Below are 21,878 nucleotides of genomic sequence, written 5' to 3'. Positions count from 1 at the left end.
TTTCAAGCCAAATGTTATGGGGATTTATTTTCCCTGTGCAGGCTTTCTGATGTGAGTCTGTTTCTCCCTCCTCTCTGTCTTTCCAGGATCCCTCTTTCCTATGGACAGTCCCACTGGTCCATTTTGGGCCTAACAACATCTCTGCCCTTCCTACTCTTCAGTGTGGCCTTTTCTCAACATTTAGCAGTAGAGAGTATTTTCTGCCAGACTTTGTGTTGTTTCCTGGGTTATTTACAGTGATGTGGGTGTTATCTAGTTGTATCCATGGAATGAAGTGACTTTAGGGTCCTCCTACTCTTCTATCTTCCCCATAATCTTTCCAAATCAACATCTTTGAAGTGCAGAAAGAAAAACCTAATGTCAGTATAAGATTCTATATTTGCAGAACTCTTTTTCAGAAAGGAAGCAGAAGCCAAAATGAGATACCACACACATATTAGAATGGCTAAAATAAAACCGTTTTTGTAAATATAAAGTACTGGTTAGGATTTGGAGCAATAAGAACTGGAAATGCAAAATAGTATAGTGTCTTTGGAAAAGTTTAGTGGTTTTTTATAAAGCTAAACATACACTTATGTGACCCAAATATCCTACTTTTAGGTATTTCAATTTTCAAGCAAATTGAAAGGTAATATTTAAACAAAAACCTTATGTAAATATTTATATCTACTTTAGTCATATTTGCTAAAAACTGGAAATAAACTAAGTGCCCTTAAATAAATGAATAGATAAACTTGTACATCCATACAATAAAATCATACTTGGCAGTAAAAAGGAGCAAACTATTGATTCACACAAGAACATGGATGTATCTTAAATACATTACTCTAAGTGAAGAAAGATCCAAAAAACTATGTATTATATAATCGCATTTATAGGACATTCTAGACAAGGTAAAATTATGGGGATGGAAAATGATCAATGGTAGTCAAGGGATGAGGTGTGACAGAAGGGGTCGACTATGAAGGGGCCACATGGGAGAATTTTGGGAGTGATGAAATAGTTCTGTATGTGTAAGGAAAACCTCAGTATTCCTTCTGTGTTTCTCTCTTTTCACACTGATACCACACAACACTTCTGGCACCAATGTTTGGGGATTTCCCCTCACAACAAGCAATTTTCTGTGACACCATCTGGGTGTCCAACAATTTGGCTCAGTCCTGACACTATCAGCCTAGACATAGCATCAGATCCCACAGGTTAGGAGTCAGTCCTACAAAACTGCCCATTCTCTTAACTTCAGATGTCATTGCAAGTCCAGGTTGTTAACTATGCTCTGGACCTTGGAGCTTATATTGGAGGTCCCATGAGCCCCTCTTAGGGTTTGATTAATTCACTAGAGTGGTTCACAGAACTCAGGAAAACAGTTTTACTTACTGTTTACCAGTTTAGTATAAAGGGATATAATAAAGGATACAGATGAGCACTCATATAGAAGAGATGCAGTGGACAAGGTATGTACATGGGAATGGCTAGGTACACCACTCTGCCAGCATCTCCACATGTTCAGTATGGAGGCTCTCTGAACACTGCACACTGGGGATTTTTATGGAGGCTTTATCACATAGGCATGATTGATCATTAACTATTTTCAGCCCCTCACCTCTCTCTGGAAAATAGGAGTAGGGCTGAAAATCCAAAGTTTCTCATGCTGGCTTGGTCTTTCTGGTGACCAGCCTTCATCAAGGGGCCCATCATGAGTCACTTCATTAGAACAAAAGATACTGTTATCACCCAGGAAATTCCAAGTGATTTAGTAGCTTTATTCCAGGAACAAGGGTCAAAGACCAGCTGTTAGAAAATCTGCACCTAGTGTTCTTATTACTTAGGAAATTACAAAGGTTTTAGGAGTTCCATGCCAGGAAGCAGGAGCAGAGGTCAATCTATATATTTTTAATTACCTCCCAGTATATTACTGTGGAAGTACCTATATAACTATACAGTTGTCAAAATCCACCACAAAGAGTAAATTATACCCTATGCAAAGTTTAAAAAATCAAGATGTCCCTTCCCATGGAAACCACAATAAAGATTCTTGCCCACAGTGCCCTCCAATCCTTCTGCTTTTTGAATGACTTTGGTGCTTTCCTATGTGAGCTCCATGGCATTGTATGCCTCTGCCTCTTGGGATTTGTGAGTAACAAATTATCTTTTCAGTGGAAATCATCTCCTGATCTGTTGGCCTTATGATACCTCAACCTTTCTATTAACACACTATATTTTAAAACAATTGACATAGTGAACAGAGTAGTTTAGCCTTAAACTGGAATGATATGCCATTAGACTGCTGTTTGCTTACTGGCTTGGTTCTATCAGGTAGCAGGGACAGACAGGGGAGGTACCACTGCTTGTTGGTGTATGCTTATGCTGTGGTAAGACTACTGTTTGTTGCATGTGCTAGGTGTTACCATTGATTTCCATCCTAAATTCGGAATTTGAAAATGCAGTTCTTAAGTTCTTACTTGAGTTATTTGCTTAGATTCTGGAATATGCTCCTGGGGGCACCTACATAAGTTTTCAAAAAGCTGCACTGAAGGGAGTAAGGTGCGACTTCCTTCAAAGTGCTGGAGGATGGGCCTGACTGATCAACCAGGCAGCACTGACAAGTGGTGGGGCAAGTGGAGTTGCTAATTTTTCCTACATCTTAGCCTAACCCATTGAGGAGAGGTAGAATGTGCTTTGGAGGTGCTGGGGTATTGGGAGCCACTCACAGAGTTAGTGTGAGGAACCATGGCACTCCACAAAATGTGCTGTTCCAGACTTGACCTCTTGTGTTGTTGCTTAAAGGATCTTAAACCCTCAGAGACCAGGGGCATCACGCTTGATAAAAAAGGAGAGAGAAAAAAGAGCATGTTGTTCCTGTCCTGATTAAGGCCCTTGAGGAGGTCATACAATTGACTGAAGAAGGTAAAGAGCCCAGAAAATGTACATGGGCTTTATTGAATATTTTTGCTTACCGGCATGCCAAGGGCCTTAAACTCAAAAATCCAGAGCCTCAAAAATACTGGTAAGCCACTGCTACTCTCCTAGAAGTGGATCAAACCCCTCAGAGGTCAATTGAAACACTCTAGAGAGGGAGACCACTCCCTATGGACAGGGCCATTTAGAGTTACTATGAGTTTATGCAGTAAGTCCCAAAGACTGAGACAGACAGGGAGCTTAAAAAAAAGTCAAAAGCAGAAAAAAACCTTTTTGACCTCAGCTGCATCAATTTCTTACTTTACACATCTCCAGAGGCAAGGGAATTAAAAGCAAAAATGAACTATTGGGACCTCATCAAGATAAAAAGCTTCTGGGGAGGAGCCAAGATGGCAGAACAGCATGGAAGTTTTTTGTGTTTCGCGTCCATAAATACATCCAGACCAACACTAAACCATCCTAAACACCTAGAAAACTGATTGCAGGATTAACACAACAATCTGCCCAACCTGAACCACAGAATCCAGCAGGTATGTGGTGCAGAGAGGTGAAATTGGGGAGCTAGAAGCCGTGAAAGGTAGGGAACCGCTTTTGTGGGCAGAGAGAGGATGGAGACTGGGGAGGGGGGGAGAATATGGAAAGGCACCCCTCCCCAAAAACAGCTGGAGAGAAAGTGGAAAATTGGAAACAGCCGCAGGGACTAAACTAAAAAGGGAGAAAGGAGAAAGGAGAAAGGAGAGGGTTTAAATTCCATTAAGACTGTAAACAAGGGGAGTGCAAAGGCTGCAACTCCACAGCTCGATACCTGGCAGTGCTCTGGTGGGAAGGATGAATCCCCAGGAAAAGAGTGGGGTCCGGAAGGTTCTTGGGCCACACGGGGAAAAGCAGTTCCACTGCTGGAAGGACATTTGGTCAAGACTGTTGAAGCCACCTGGTCTCAGCAGACCCCAGAAGGCAGCCACATTCACTGGTACTGGGGCAAGGTCATTGAGGGTGAATCCTGGTGCCAGATGTGTGTTGTGATTTTCCATAATCCCTGAAATGCTGCTGCTACACTATCTCGTGAGCTTTTTCTGGGGCAGGCTGACACCTGGCTGCAGTCTTAGGGCACTGGCAACAGGGTTCAGTGGGTGTTCCTGGGTGCAGCCGATATTTGGCCATTGCTCATTCAGCCATTGCTCGGTGAGACCCTCGTGCAGAGGGGCAGAATGGGTCAAATCCACAGTCCTTCAGAAGTAAGAGGCCAGGGAAAACAGCCACATCTAAGACAAACTCGGGAGAGAGGTACGGCCTAGATCCTGGTCACGGAGAGGGAAAAAGCAGGGAGTGATGAGAGCTGAAGACAGAGGATGGGTGCACTATTGCTGATCTGGGAGAACAGACTGGGTAGCTGGGTGGCACCAATTTTACTGCTCCCGCACATGTGAATATGCACCTAGGAGCACCACAACAATCTACCCCACTAGGCTAGCAGTGCCATCTAGTGGAGAGCAGAACTGTAACACTGAGCCCTGCCCAACTGGGCCAACTCTGCTCTTCAAGAACACAAGTCTCACTGCTGGCTTAATTTATGGACTATGAAGAGCTACATAGACTGACTTCTAGGGGAAAATGAAGCAATTTCAGTCCTACTTCACTCTGTTAGCAGGTTCATCTATTCAATTTTCTTTCTTTGTTTTTCCTTTTTTCTTTTTCTCTGTTACAATTCTTTTCTTTTTCTTGAATACAAAAAAGAAAAAATTCATTTTTATTTTCAATTTTTATTAAAAATATTTTTCTTTAATTTTTATTACTATATTTTTTACTTTTGTGTGAATTTTTTCAAATTCTACTTTACTTCCATCATTTTATCTTAATCTACTTCATGGCATTCATCTTTCCAAATTTTCAATTTTCTTTTTTTCTTTCTTTTTATTTTTTCTCTTTTTTGTTTCTTTTCTTTTTCTTGAATGTAGAAAGAGAAAAACTTCATTTTATTTTCAATTTCTATTAAAAATGTTTTCATTTAATTTTTATTACTATGTTTTTTGCTTTTATGTAATTTTCAAAAAATTCTATTTTACTTCCATCATTTTATTGTAGTCTATTACAGTGTATTCATTTGTTCAAATTTCAAACAATTTTTTTCTTTTTTCCTTTTTTATCTTTTTTCTCTTTTTCATTTCTTTTCTTTTTTCTTAAAGAAAAAGAAAAAAATCATATTTATTTTTAATTTTTATTAAAAATATTTTTCTTTATTTTTTTACTATATTCTTTACTTTTGTGTATATTTTTTCAAATTATACTTCACCCCCACCATCTCTTTTTAGTCTACTTTAGTGTATTCATTTTTTCAAATTCTCAAATGATTTCCTTTTTTTTCTTTCCCCCCCTTTTTTTCCTCTAATCTGTCAAACCACTTTCAACATCCAGACCAAAACACACGTAAAATCTAGCATCATCTATTCAATTTGTGTGTGTGTGTAATTTTTAATTTTAATATTTTTAAAATTTTAATATTTTTTAATTTCAATTTCTCTACCTCATTAATTCCTTTTCTCCCTTCAAAATGACAAATGAAGGAATTAACCCCAAAAGAAAGAGCACAAATAAACGACACCCAGGGATTTAACCAACACAGATACAAGAAAGATGTCTGAACCAGAATTTAGAATCACGATAATAAGACTACTAGCTGGAGTCGAAAATAGATTAGAATCCCTTTCTGCAGAGATAAAAGAAGTAAAAAATAGCCAGAATGAAGTTAAAAATGCTATAACTGAGCCGCAATCATGGATGGATGCAGCAGTGGCAAGGATGGATGAGGCAGAACAGAGAATCAGTGATATAGAGGACAAACTTATAGAGAATAATGAAGTAGAAAAAAAAGAGGGAGATTAAAGCAAAAGAACACAATTTAAGAATTAGAGAAATCAGTGACTCATTAAAAAGGAACATCAGAATCATAGGGGTCTCAGGGGGAAGACAGAGAAATAGGGGTAGAAGGGTTATGTGAGCAAATCATAGTGGAAAACTTCCCTAACCTGGGGAAAGACACAGACATAAAAATCCAGGAAGCACAGAGAAACCCCATTAGATTCAACAAAAACTGACCATTGACAAGGCATATCATAGTGAAATTCACAAAATACTCAGGCAAGGAGAGAATCCTGAAAGCAACAAGGGGAAAAAGTCCCTAACCTACTAGGGTAGACAGATAAGGTTTGCAGCAGACCTATCCACAGCAACTTGGCAGGCCAGAAAGGAGTGGCAGGATATATTCAGTGTGATGAATCAGAAAAAATATGCAGCCAGAATTTTTTATACAACAAGGTTGTCATTCAAAATAGAAGGAGAGATAAAGAGTTTCCCAAACAAAAATTAAAGGAATTTGTGACCACTAAACCAACTCTGAAAGACATTTTAAGGGGGATTTTCTGAAGGGAAGAAAAGATGAAAACATATATATTTCATATATATATATATCATATATATTTCATATATATCATATATATATATGATATATATGATATATATATCATATATATTTTATATATATATATATATATATGATATATATGATATATATATCATATATATTTTATATATATATATGATATATATGCCAAAAGCAACAAAGATTAAAAAGGACCAGAGAACACCACCAGAAACTCCAACACTACAAGCATCATAATGGCAATAAATTCATATCTTTCAGTACTCACTCTAAACTCCAATACTCCAATCAAAAGACATAGGGTAACAGAATGGATAAGAAAACAAGATCCATCTATATGCTGTTTACAAGACAACCACTTTAGACCTAAAGACAACTACAGATTGAAAATAAGGGGATGGAGAACCATCTATCATGCTAATGGTCAAAAGAAAGCCAGAGTAGCCATACATATATCAGACAATCTAGACTTTAAAATAAAGACTGTATCAAGAGATAAAGAAGGGCATTATATCATAATCAAGGGGTCTATCCACCAAGAAGACCAAACAATTGTAAACATTTATGCGCCAAATGTGGGAGAACCCAAATATATAAATCAATTAATCACAAACATAAAGAAACTCATCGAGAGTAATACCATAATAGTATGAGACTTCAACACCCCGCTCACAACAATGGACAGATCATCTAATCAAAAAATCAACAAGGAAACAATGGCTTTGAATGACACACTGGACCAGATGGACTTAACAGCTATATTCAGAACATTTCATCCTAAAGCAGCAGAATATACATTCTTCTCCAGTGCACATGGAACGTTCTCCAGAATACACTATATACTGGGACACAAATCAGCCCTAAGTACAAAAAGATCAAGATCATATCGTGCATATTTTCAGACCACAATGCTATGAAAGTTGAAATCAACCACAAGAAACAATTTGGAAAGGTAACAAATACTTGGAGACTTAGGAACATCCTAATAAAGAATGAATGGTCTAACCAAGCAGTTAAAGAGGAAATTTAAAAGTATATGGAAGTCAATGAAAATGATAGCACCACAACCCCAAACCTCTGGGATGCAGTAAAGGCAGTCATAAGAGGAAAGTATATAGTAATCCAGGCCTTCCTAAAGAAGGAATAAAGATCTCAGATACACAACCTAACCTTATGCCTTAAGGAGCTGGAAAAAGAACAGCAAATAAAACCCAAAACCAGCAGAAGACAGGAAATAATAAAGATTAGAGCAGAAATTAATGCTATCAAAATAAAAAAAAAACAGATCAATGAAACCAGAATCTTGTTCTTTGAAAGAGTTTAAAAACATTGATAAACCACCAGACACTTTGATCAAGAAGAAAAAAGAAAGGACCCAAAAAATAAAATCAAGAATGAAAGAGGAGAGATCACAACCAACACTACAGAAATAAAAACAATAATAAGAGAATATTATGAGCAATTATATGTCAATAAAATGGGTAATCTGGAAGAAATGGACAAATTCCTAGAAACATATACATTACCAAAACTGAAACAGGAAGAAATAGAAAATTTGAACAGACCCATAACCCATAAGGAAATCGAATTAGTAATAAAAAAAATCTGCCAAAAAACAAGAGTCCAGGGCTAGATGGCTTTGCAGGGGAATTCTACCAAACATTTAAAGAAGAATTAACACCTATTCTCTTGAAACTGTTCCAAAAATAGAAATGGAAGGAAAATTTCCAAACTCTTTCTATGAAGCCAGCCTTATGTTGATTCCAAAACCAGACAGACCACACTAAAAAGAACTATAGACCAATTTTCCTGATGAACATGGATGCAAAAATCCTCAACAAGATATTAGCCAAACGTATCTAACAATACATTAAAAAATTATTAACCACGACCAAGTGGGATTTATACCAGGGATGCAGGGCTGGTTCAATATCCACAAAACAATTAACGTGATTCATCACATCAATAAAAGAAAGGACAAGAATCATATGATCTTCTCAATAGATGCAGAGAAAGCATTTGACAAAATACAGCATCCTTTCTTGATAAAAACCCTCAAGAAAGTAGGGATAGAAGGAGCATGCCTCGAGATCATAAAAGCCATATATGAACAACCCAACACTAATATCATGCTGAATGGGGAAAAACTGAGAGCTTTCCCCCTAAGGTCAGGAACAAGACAGGGCTGTCCACTCTTGCCACTGTTATTCAACATAGTATTGGAAGTCTTAGTCTCTGCAATCAGACAACACAAAGAAATAAAAGGCATCCAAATTGGCCAGGAGGAGGTCAAACTTTCACTCTTCAAAGATGACATGACACTCTATGTGGAAAACCCAAAAGATTCCACCAAAAAACTTCTAGAATTGATTCATGAATTCAGCAAAGTTGCAGGATATAAAATCAATGCACAGAAATCGGTTGCATTCCTATATACCAACAATGAAGCCACAGAAAGAGAAAGCAAGGAATTGATCCCATTTACAGTTGCACAAAAAACCATAAAGTACCTAGGAATAAATCTAACCAAAGAGGTGAAAAATCTGTATACTGAAAACTATAGAAAGCTTATGAAAGAATTTGAAGAAAACACAAAAAAACTGGAAAAAGATTCTATGCTCCTGGATAGGAAGAACAAATATTGTAAAAATGTCGATACTACCCAAAGCAATCTACATATTCAATGCAGTCCCCATCAAAGTAACACCAGCATTCTTCACAGAGCTAGAACAAATAATCCTAAAATTTGTATGGAACCAGAAAAGACCCCGAATAGCCAAAGCAATCTTGAAAAAGAAAACCAAAGCAGGAGGCATCACAATCCCAGACTTCAAGCTATACTACAAAGTTGTAATCATCAAGACAGTATGGTACTGGCACAAGAACAGACACTCAGATCAACGGAACAGAATAGAGAACCCAGAAATGGACCCACAAACATATGGCCAACTAATCTTTGACAAAGCAGGAAAGAATATCCAATGGAATAAAGACAGTCTCGTCAGCAAGTGGCGCTGGGAAAACTGGACAGTGATATGCAGAAGAATGAACCTGGACCACTTTCTTACACCATACACAAAAATAAACTCAAAATGGATGAAAGACCTCAATGTAAGACAGGAAGCCATCAAAATCCTCAAGGAGAAAGCAGGCAAAAACCTCTTTGATCTTGGCCGCAGCAACTTCTTACTCAACACGTCTCCAGAGGCAAGGGAAACAAAAGCAAAAATGAACTACTGAGACCTCCTCAAAATAAAAAGCTTCTGCACAGTGAAGGAAACAATCAGCAAAACTAAAAGGCAACTGACAGAATGGGAGAAGATATTTGCAAGCGACATATTGGGTAAACAGTATCCAAAATCTGCAAAGAACTTATCAAACTCAACACCCAAAAAACAAATAATCCAGTGAAAAAAATGGGCAAAAGACAGGAATAGACACTTCTCCAAGTAAGACATCCAGATGGCCAACTGACACATGAAAAAATGCTCCACATCACTCATCATCAGGGAAATACAAATCAAAACCACAATGATTTGTATACCACCTCACACCTGTCAGAATGGCTAACATTAACAACTCAGGCAACAACAGATGTTGGCGAGGATGTGGAGAAAAAGGATCTCTTTTGCATTGTTGGTGGGAATGCAAGTTGGTGCAGCCACTCTGGAAAACAGTATGGAGGTTCCTCAAAAAACTAAAAATAGAACTACCCTACAACCCAGCAATTGTGCTACTAGGTATTTATCTAAGGGATACAGGTGTGCTGTTTCAAAGGGACACATGCACCCTCATGTTTATAGCAGCACTATCAATAATAGCCCAAGTATGGAAAAAGCCCAAATGTCCATCGATGGATGAATGGATAAAGAAAATGTGGCATAATTATACAATGGAGTATTACTTGGCAATCAAAAAGAATGAAATCTTGTCATTTGCAGCTACGTGGATGGAACTGGAGGGTATTTGCTAAGTGAAATTAGTCATAGAAAGACAAAAATCATATGACTTCACTCATATGAGGACTTTAACAGACAAAAGAGATGAACATAAGGGAAGGGAAACAAAAATAATATAGAAACAGGGAGGGGGACAAAACAGAAGAGACTCATAAATATGGAGAACAAACTGAGGGGTACTGGAAGGGTTGTGGGAGGGGAATGGATAAATGGGTAAGGGGCATTAAGGAATCTACTCCTGAAATGATTGCCTCACTATATGCTAACTAATTTGGGTGTAAATTTAAAAAAATAAAAAAAATACAAAGCTTCTGCACTGCAAAGGAAACAATCAACAAAACTAAAAGGCAACCAACGGAATGGGAAAAGATATTTGCAAATGACATAACAGACAAAGGGCTAGTATCCAAAATTTATAAAGAACTCACCAAACTCCACACCCAAAAAACAAATAATCCGTGAAGAAATGGGCAGAAGACATGAATAGACACTTCTCCAAAGAAGACATCCAGATGGCCAACAGGCACATGAAAAGATGCTCAACATCACTCCTCATCAGGGAAATACAAATCAAAACCACACTCAGATACCACCTCACACTGGTCAGAGAGGCTAAAATGAACAAAACAGGAGACTATAGATGCTGGAGAGGATGTGTAGAAATGGGAACTCTCTTGCACTGTTGGTGGGAATGAAAATTGGTGCAGCCACTCTGGAAAACAGTGTGGAGGTTCCTCAAAAAATTAAAAATAGATATACCCTATGACCCAGGAATAGCACTGCTAGGAATTTACCCAAGGGATACAGGAGTGCTGATAAATAGGGGCACTTGTACCCCAATGTTTATAGCAGCACTTTCAACAATAGCCAAATTATGGAAAGAGCCTAAATGTTCAACTGTCGAATGGATAAAGATGATGTGGTTTATATATACAATGGAATACTACGTGGCAATGAGAAAGAGTGAAATCTGGCCATTTGTAGCAATGTGGATGGAACGGGAGAGTGTGATGCTAAGTGAAATAAGTTAGGCAGAGGAAGACAGATACCATATGTTTTCACTCATATGTGGATCCTGAGAAACTTAATAGAAGACCGGGGGTGGGGGGGGGAGGGGAAGGGGAAAAAAAAAGTTACAGAGAGGGAAGGAGGCAAACCACAAGAGACTCTTAAATACTGAGAACAAATTGAGGGTTGATGGGGGGTGGGGGAGAGGGGAAAGTGGATGTTGTGCATTGAGGAGGGCACCTGTTGGGATGAGCACTGGGTGTTGTATGGAAACCAATTTGACAATAAATTTTATGCAGTGAAAATGGACTGATACTTCAAACAGAGCTAACTGCATGCTGCTATAGCTTTGTGAGTACAAACTCCAAGCCCTGGGAAATGTATTGAGCAGACTTGGAATGAGATCTGGCTGCCTTTCAGGCACCCACCAGGCATCTTATCCCTTTTCCTATAATTGTTTATAAGTTCTACACTAGGAGTATCAACCAGAAACTAAAATCATGACTTCTGGTGGTTAATAGCCTAAAACAAAAAATAAAAAATAATGGCAACAGGGAAAAAAAAAAGTAAAAGAGAAAAGAAAAAAAGCCACATAGATACAGAGGGAGAAAATATAAGGTAAATATGTACCTTATTTTTTATAAATACACACTATTTTAATATATAGAATAAATTACATATATATACATACATGAAAACTAAATTAAAATAAATGTTCATAATTTGATCCAACTGGAAATCCAAAATTTATATACTAAAAGAATTTATATAACAACAACAAAAAATGAAAGCACTGATTGGTTTTTGTGCCTCTACAACATAGGTTCTAAATCAACTTTAGCATTGTCTAAAATGAAACAACTGACAGAACTTCATGTGCTTAATCAATATTGGGGCTGAAATTATACATGGGGTACATCGGGATCTCACTAAATTTAAACACTGTAGCCCTTATTATCTTAGAAAAAGTAGCTATAAAACAGAGGAAAAATAGGTTTGCTTCACTTTAGCTGTATCCTTGCCTAAATTTCTTATACTCCTAGTACTCACTGCCCTAAAATATTATATTTGGACATAGATGCCCCAACACAGTGAATAATAACATTACATTAAATGAAGTATCAGCACTTACAAATCAGCTTGATAAAATGGAACCCATGAACCCCAGCTAAAATAGATGATATGGCCCCCAATAATTAAAACAGGACCTTCAAGGATTAAAACTTATTACATAACCCCTAATTAATAAAGATTATTATCCTGTTTATCCATTTAACAGCCCTGTTCTTAACTTTGTCTGTTCTTAAACCTAGAAAAAAGAAATGTCTCCTACAATCGTAATGATATGGTCCCATCCATTAAGGTCACTATACCCCAAACCCAGCATTTTAAAAATTACTGACTTTAATAAACAATTGGTAAATATTTTTATATACATTTGACTAATGTGCTCTGTTCAGCACCTCTTTCAACAGCCTCTTGGCCACAGCTTGCCTTCTCTCTGAACAGACCCAATATACCTTTTCCAGACTATCCACTGGTGTTTCAGCAGCTTTGCCATCACACATTATCTTTGCACAAGATCCTTAACTACATCCATCTTCATATAGAAGCACAGGCATAACATTACATCGATGCCATCCTCTTCCCAGGAGATTCATGCATTAAGGACATAGAAGTCCAATATCTGTTGGTCCTGCCTGGGGTTCTAGTGACAACATATTCCTCATTTACAGATTTTGCTTATCTCACAGACGCTGCTAATTGCAAATAGCCTGGCTTAAATGAGCATCCCTATAACAAAAGGCTCTAGAATCTGTCTACATTAAAATCCACAGGCACTCTCATTAGTGCCTCAGAGCCTCCTTCACCACAGAGGCTTTGATAGCCTCTTTTCATGCCTCCTGGAATCTCTGGACCACCTATTATGGCTGTAAATTGCTCAAAGTCTTCTGGTGCAAGCAAGTGCTCCTTCTGGCCCTGTGCTATACACCATTAAAACAAAAAAGCTGATGCATACCGGGTTTCCTTGGAAATGGAGGTTCTTATAGACTCTGAGCCTATGACTCTACATACCTGGCTGCTCACTACACTTTATATCACAGAAACAGCATCCCACAAGCTTGGCACAGCTACCAATGCCTCCTTAATACAGGATGAAGCCAAATCTTGGCCCTCTGGCATATTTCACTTGCAGAAGGGGGTGGCCTCTCTTGACCTCAGTCCCTTGCCAGAGATGCTATCCATCCTCCAGATCCTTTGGCTACTGAGGAATCCTTTGGGCTTAACTGAATGCACAGCAATAGGAATTTGGAGACTCTAAGAATGGCACTGCTATTGTCATAAAAATGATGAAGCTCGGTAGAATATGGCTGCTTTCCATTCCTTAGCCAGGATGTCTCTGATGAGGGATGGAACTACTTCAGGCAGACATCTTAGTAGTGGATGCTTTGGCCAACAAATGCCCCATCTTCATATTTGTTATAAATTGTTGGGTAATTGCCCAAGAGCTGACCCTTCAGGAAATCTCTTGCCTCACAGATAATCAAAATGTCTCTTCATATACTAATACCACAATATAAGGTCTCACCAGGATACTCTTTACCCCCTTAGCAGTTACAGACATTACTAATAATCACCAAGGCACGCATTTCATTTCTCAAAATATACAGTGTTAGGCTCTCATAAAAGGCATTTAACAAAAATTTCGTGTCTCTAAGGAGTCCCAAACACTTTAATTAGAGATATAATAGACTCCTCAAACAAGTCCTTTACAAATTCTAATCCAAAAATGGCTATCTAGCTTGCTCCAAGCCTTAATTTCTCTTAATCCAAAGCTTCCTGGCCAACTCATACCTTACAACAAATTGAAAAAAAAAACAATTTTCCCCATCACTTTTTCTTATATTTAAAGGAGGATATATCTCTTTCAATGTATATAAGGGCTCATTATATGAGGCCTTTTATTTTATTTATTTATTTATTTATTTATTTATTTATTTATTTATATTTATTTTTTATTATGAAATTTATTGTCAAATTGGTTTCCATACAACACCCAGTGCTCATCCCAACAGGTGCCCTCCTCAATACCCATCACCCACCCACCCCCCCTCCCACCTCCCATAAATCCTCAGTTTATTCTGTTTTTAGGAGTCTCCTATGTTTTGGCTCCCTCCCTCTCTAACCATTTTTTTTCTTCCCTTCCCCCATGGTCTTCTGTTAAGTTTCTCAGGATCCACATAGGAGAGAAAACATATGGAATCTGTCCTCCTCTGTATGACTTATTTCACTTAGCATAACAATCTCCAGTTCCATCCATGTTGTTAAAAAAGGCCATATTTCATTCTTTCTCATTGCCATGTAGTATTCCATTGTATATATAAGCCACAATTTCTTTATCCATTCGTCAGTTGATGAACATTTAGGCTGTTTCCATAATTTAGCTATTGTTGAGAGTGCTGCTATAAACATTGGGGTACAAGTGCCCCTATGCATCAGTACTCCTGTATCCCAGCAGTGCTACTGCTGGGTCTTAGGGGTAGGTCTATTTTTAATTTTTTAGGAACTTCCACACTGTTTTCCAGAGTGGCTGCACCAGTTTGCATTCCCACCAAAAGTGCAAGAGAGTTCCCATTTCTACACATCCTCTCCAGCATCTATAGTCTCTTGTTTTGTTCATTTTAGCCACTCTGACTGGCGTGAGGTGTCGTTCTGAGTGTGGCTTTGATTTGTATTTCCCTGATGAGGAACGACGTTGAGCATCTTTTCATGTGCTTGTTGGCCATCTGGATGTCTTCTTTAAAGAATTGTCTATTCATGTTTTCTGCCCATTTCTTCACTGGGTTATTTGTTTTTTGGGGTGTGGAGTTTGGTGAGTTCTTTATAGATTTTGGATACTAGCCCTTTGTCTGTTATGTCATTTGCAAATATCTTTTCCCATTCCGTTGGTTGCCTTTTAGTTTTGTTGATTGTTTCCTTTGCTGTGCAGAAGCTTTTTGTCTTCATGAGGTCCCAATAGTTCATTTTTGCTTTTAATTCCCTTGCCTTCGGGGATGTGTCAGGTAAGAAATTTCTGTGGCTGAGGTCAGAGAGGTTTTTTTCCTGCTTTCTCCTCTAGGGTTTTGATGGTTTCCTGTCTCACATTCAAGTCCTTCATCCATTTTGATTTTATTTTTGTGAATGGTGTAGGAAAGTGATCTAGTTTAATTCTTCTGCATGTTGCTGTCCAGTTCTCCCAGCACCATTTGTTAAAGAGACTGTCTTTTTTCCACTGTATATTCTTTCCTGCTTTGTCAAAGATTAGTTGGCCATACTTTTGTGGGTCTAGTTCTGGGGTTTCTATTCTATTCCCTTAGTCTATGTGTCTGTTTTTGTGCCAATACCATGCTGTTTTGATGATTACAACTTTGTAGTAGGGGCTAAAGTCTGGGATTGTGATGTCTCCTGCTTTGGTCTTCTTCTTCAAAATCACTTTGGCTATTCGGGGCCTTTTGTGGTTCCATACAAATTTTAGGATTGCTTGTTGTAGCTTCGAGAAGAATGCTGGTGCAATTTTGATTGGGATTGCATTGAATGTGTAGATAGCTTTGGGTAGTATTGACATTTTAACAATATTTATTCTTCCAATCCATGAGCATGGGATGTTTTTCCATTTCTTTACATCTTCTTCTATTTCCTTCATAAGTTTTCTATAGTTTTCAGCATACAGATCTTTTACATCTTTGGTTACATCTTCTTCTATTTCCTTCATAAGTTTTCTATAGTTTTCAGCATACAGATCTTTTACATCTTTGGTTACATTTATCCCTAGGTATTTTATGCTTCTTGGTGCAGTTGTGAATGGGATCAGTTTCTTTATTTGTCTTTCTGTTGCTTCATTATTAGTGTATAAGAATGCAACTGATTTCTGTACATTGATTTTGTATCCTGCGACTTTGCTGAATTCAGGTATCAGTTCTAGCAGACTTTTGGTGGAGTCTAGCGGGTTTTCCAAGTACAATATCATGTCATCTGCAAAAAGTGAAAGCTTGACTTCATCCTTGCCAATTTTGATGACTTTGATTTCCTTTGTTGTCTGATTGCTGATGCTAGAACTTCCAACACTATGTTAAACAACAGCGATGAGAGTGGACATCCCTGTCATGTTCCTGATCTCAAGGAGAAAGCTCTCAGTTTTTCCCCACTGAGGATGATATTACCTGTGGACTTTTCATAAATAGCTTTTATGATGTTTAAGTATGTTCCTTCTGTCCCGATTTTCTCGAGAGTTTTTATTCAGAAAGGATGCTGAATTTTGTCAAATGCTTTTTCTGCATCAATTGACTGGATCATATGGTTCTTATCTTTTCTTTTATTAATGTGATGTATCACATTGATTGATTTGCAAATGTTGAACCAGCCCTGCATCCCAGGAATGAATCCCACTTGATCATGGTGAATATTTCTTTTTATATGCTGTTGAATTCGATTTGCTAGTATCTTATTGAGAATTTTTGCAACCATATTCATCAGGGATATTGGCCTGTAGTTCTCTTTTTTTACTGGGTCTCTGTCTGGTTTAGGAATCAAAGTAATGCTGGCTTCATAGAATGAGCCTGGAAGTTTTCTTTCCTTTTCTATTTTTTGGAATAGCTTGAGAAGGATGGGTATTATCTCTGCTTTAAATGTCTGGTAGAATTCCCCTGGGAAGCCATCTGGTCCTGGACTCTTATTTGTTGGGAGATTTTTGATAACCGTTTCAATTTCTTTGCTGGTTATGGGTCTGTTCAAGCTTTGTACTTCTTCCTGTTTGAGTTTTGGAAGTGTGTGGGTGTTTATGAGGCCTTTTAATTATGTCTCCCATCTTTATAAATTTTTAATCTTTTCTCCAATCCCATAAAGGCTAAAGCCAGAGGACACATACATTTCTGGAACTCATTAGCCATAGAGTGTTCCATGGACCAAGAAACGTCTCATCTGATTTGGGTTCATTTGAGCCCCAAAATTCCACCACCCCCGAAAACAAATACAAAACAACTATTATGTGCAACTGCACTCCATGCCATTGACTATTGGTCTTATTACTGTTGGTCTGGGTGCTTTTATTGGTTTGCAATGTGGAGTCCCAAACCCACACTGAAGCCCACATGTCATCAGGTTTGACTAATACAAACCCCACAACCCAAAGACCTTGCTGGCTTGCTCGTCACCAACCGAACCAACAACTGAGGCAAAGGCCTTATAGTAACTGGCCAAATCAGAAGGCCTGCCTACAAGCTAATGCTAAAGTGTCAAACTTAGCTGCAAATATTTTAATGGTCACTCTTATACCCCACCAAATTAACATTAACATTACAACAACATATAACATATCAATTTTAGTTGTACAACATCATAATTTGATATTTGTATGTATTGTGAAATGGTCACCACAATGTCCAGTTAATTATCTATCACACACATAGTTACAAATTTTTTTATTATAAAAACTTTTAAGATTTGCTCCCTTAACAACTTTCAAGTGTACAGTACAATGTTATTAACTAGTGACCATGATATACCATATATACCCAGGACTTACTTATTTTACAAATGGAAGTTTGTACCTTTTGATCACCTTTACCCATTTTCCTGCTTCCTATCTCACCAATCTAATTTCTGTATCTGATATATACATATATTAGATTCCACATATAAATGAGATTATACGGTATTTGTCTTTCTCTGTCTGGCTTATTTCATGTAGCATAATGCCCTCAAGGTCCATCCATGTTGTCTAAAATGGCAAATCAAAAAGATTTCCTTCTTTTTCATTGGAAAATAATATTCCATTGTATATATATCAGAACTTCTTTACCCATTCATTCATTGACAGCCACTTAGGTTTTTTCCATGTTTTGGTTATTGTGAATAATGCTACAATGTACATGGGGGTACATATATCTTTTCAAGTTAGGTATTTTGTTTACTTAAACATCCAGAATTAGAATTGTTGGATCATATGGTAGTTTTATTTTTAATTTGCTGAGGAACCTCATAATGGTTTTCCATCATGGCTGTAGCAATTTACATTTCCACCAACAGAGTACAAGGGTTCCCTTTTCTTCACATCCTCATCAACATTTGTTATTTCTTGTATTCTTTGATAATAACCATTCTAAAAGGTATTAAGTGATATATCATTGTGGTTGTGGTTTGCATTTACCTAGTAATTTGTAATGTTGAGTACCTTTTCATGTACCTGTCAGCCATTTGTATTTCTTCTTTAGAAAAACATTCGTTCAGAACTTCTGCCCATTTTCTAATTACATTGTTTTTCTTTGTTATTGAATTGTATGAGGTCTTTGTGTATTTTGGATATTAATCCTTTGTCAGATTATAAAATGCAAATATTTTCTCCTATTTGGCAGGTCGCCTTTTCTTTTCAATTTTTTCCTTCCTTCCTTCCTTCCTTCCTTCCTCCCTTCCTTCGTTTTTTTCTGTCCAGAAGCTTTTTAGTTTGATGTAGTGCCATCTGGTTTTTTTTTTTGCTTTTATTGTCTTTGATTTTGATGTTAAATCCAAAAACTCATTACCAGAGCCAATGTCAAAGAGCTTATTGCTTACTATTTCTTCTAGGAATTTTATGGTCTCAGGCCTTATGTTCAAGTCTTTATCCAATTTGAGTTAATTTTTATGTATAGTGTAAGATAGTCATCCAGTTTCATTCTTTTGCACGTGGCTGTCTAGTTTTTCCAACACCACTTATTTTTTTATATTTATTTATTTAAGTGATCTCTACACCCAATGTGGGGCTTGAACTCATGACTCTGAGATCGAGTCACCTGCTTTTCTGATTGAGACAGACAGGTGCTCCTCTAACACCATTTATTGAAGAGACTGTCCTTTCTCCATTGTATATTCTTGTTTCCTTTGTTGTAAATTAATTGCCCGAGTACATGTGGGTTTATTTCTGGGTTCTTTATTCTTTTCTACTGACCTATGTGTTTATTTTTATGCCAATATTTTGCCACTTTTTATTAATATACTTTTGTGATATAGTTTGAAATCAGAAAGTGTGATGCTTCCAGCTTTGTTCTTCTTTCTCAAGATTGACTTAGCTATTTGGGGCCTTTTCTGATTCCATACAAAATTTAAGATTGTTTGTTCTATGACTATAAAAAATGCCATTAGAATTTTGATAGCAGGCTATACCATTTAAAATCTATTTGCATCAGAACCCCTCTCATCACCCGTCTGGGAAAAAAGTTGGATTGTTGGAAACTTTAAGACTTAGCCACCCCTAACTGGGGCTTGAATCAAGCTAGTTGGTCTCTGGTATGGGTACCAATATCACCTTTGCTAGCTTTTCACCCATGTGCCCCTTGACATATAAGACACTACAAGTTAAGTTCCTAGGCTCCAGGTGGCATTCAAATTACACAAGTGGGTCAGTCTTGCTCTAATATCACAAAGAGCCACAAAACAAGACCCACATCAACCCAAGTAGGTATCCACTTGGAAAGGATATTTAAGTTCTACATCTCAACTGACATCATTGTGGCACAGATGCCTGCTGTTGGAGATGACAGAACTTCAGAAGATTTCATCCCAGCCCAAGATCTCACTGTTGGAGATGATTTAGCCCTCTGCACGTAAACCAACTTTATCTCAGATACTAAAACCTCCATCCCAGAAATAAAAGTGTAAACTTTACATGTTGTATTGAAATTGGCATCAGTTTAATATAGGGTGTTATAAATTTAAGATATTTTTTAATCCTCATGGTAACCACAAGGGAAAATCTGGTAGGAATTGCACAAAAGAATGTGATAGAGAAGTCAAAGAATACTGATACCAAAAGACATCAAATCACACACACAAAATAGCAGAACAAATAACAAGGAACAATGGCTCTACAAAACAACCATAAATAATTGACAAAATTGCAATAGTAGTCTTTACCTATCAATAATTACTTTAGGGGTGCCTGGGTGGCTCAGTCATTTAAGCGTCTGACTTTGGCTCAGGTCATGATCCCACAGTTTGTGAGTTCGAGCCCTGCGTTGGGCTCTGGGCTGACAACGCAGAGCCTGGAGCCTGCTTCAGATTCTGTGTCTCCCTCTTTCTTTGTCCCTCCCCTGTTCGTGCTGTCTCTGTCTCTGTCTCTCTCTCTCTCTCTAAAAAATAATTAAACATTAAAAAGATCTTAAAAAATTTTAAATAAGAAAATAATTACTTTAAATGTAAACAGATCAAATTCTCCAATTAAAAGATATAGAATGGCTGAATGGATAAAAAAAAAAACAAAAAAAACCCAAGATCCAGCAATATGCTACCTGCAAGAGACTCACTTTAGCTTTAAAGATACAGATAGATTGAGAGTGAAGGGATGAAAAAGACATTTCAAGAAAGTGGTAACCAAAAAAAAAAAAAAAAAAAAAAGGCAGAGGTAACTATACTCGCATAAACTTATATCAGACAAAATAGACTTTAATCTAAAAATGGTAAAAAGAGACAAAGAAGGTCATTATGTAATGACAAAGGAGTCAATATATATAGAAGACATAACAATTATAAATATTTATGCATCCAATATTGGATCACTTAAATATATAAAGCAAAAACTAACTAAAAGGAGAAATAAACAGTAATACAATAGTTTGAGACTTTAATACCCCACTCTCAACAATGGATAGATCATCCAGATAGAGAGTCAATAAGGAAACAGTGGATTTGAACAACACTATAGGCCAAATGGACCTAATAGACATGTACAGAACATTGTATCAACCACAGAAGAATACACATTCTTCTCAAGTGCACATGGAAAATTTCTAGGATAAACCATATGTTAAGCCACAAAACAAATTTTAGCAAATTCAAGAAGACTGATATCATACCAGGTATCTTCTCTGACCACAATGGCATGAAACTAGAAATCAACACCAAGAAGAAAACTGGAAAATTCACAAATACATGGAAATTAAATAACCCTTTCCTGAATAATAAATGAATCAAGGAAGAAATTAAAAGGGAAGTAAAAAGTTTCTTAAAAGAAATGAAAATGGAAACACAGCAAACCATAACTTGTGGGATGTAGCAGGGAAGTTCATAGCAATAAACACCTACTTTAAGAGGCAAAAAAGATCCCAATAAACAACCTAACTCCACATCTTAAGGGACTAGAACAATAAGAACAAACTGAGCCTAAAGTTGGCAGAAGAAGGGAAATAATAAAGATTACAGCACAAATAAATGAAATAGAGAACAGGAAAACAGTAGAACAGATAAACCAAACTAAGAGTTGGTTCTTTGAAAAGATAAATAAAATTGACAAACCCTTAGCTAGACTTGCTAAGGAAAAAAGAGAAAGGACCCAAATCAACAAAATTATAAACGAAAAAGGAGACATTAAAACTGGCAACACAGAAATTCAAAGGATCATAAGACGCTATTATGAACAACTATATGCCAACAAATTGTACAACCTAGAAGAAATAAATAAATTCCTAGAAACATACAACCTACCAAGATTGAATCAGGTAGAATTAGAAAAATCTGAAAAGACTGATTACTAGTAAGGAGATTGAGGC

Source organism: Lynx rufus, unplaced genomic scaffold (assembly GCF_022079265.1).
Source record: "Lynx rufus isolate CCGP_SWC_20201006 ecotype Redwood Valley unplaced genomic scaffold, mLynRuf1.p SCAF_6, whole genome shotgun sequence".
Lineage (NCBI taxonomy): Eukaryota > Metazoa > Chordata > Mammalia > Carnivora > Felidae > Lynx > Lynx rufus.
The sequence above is the reverse complement of the archived record's forward strand: the minus strand, read 5'-3'. Positions refer to the sequence as shown.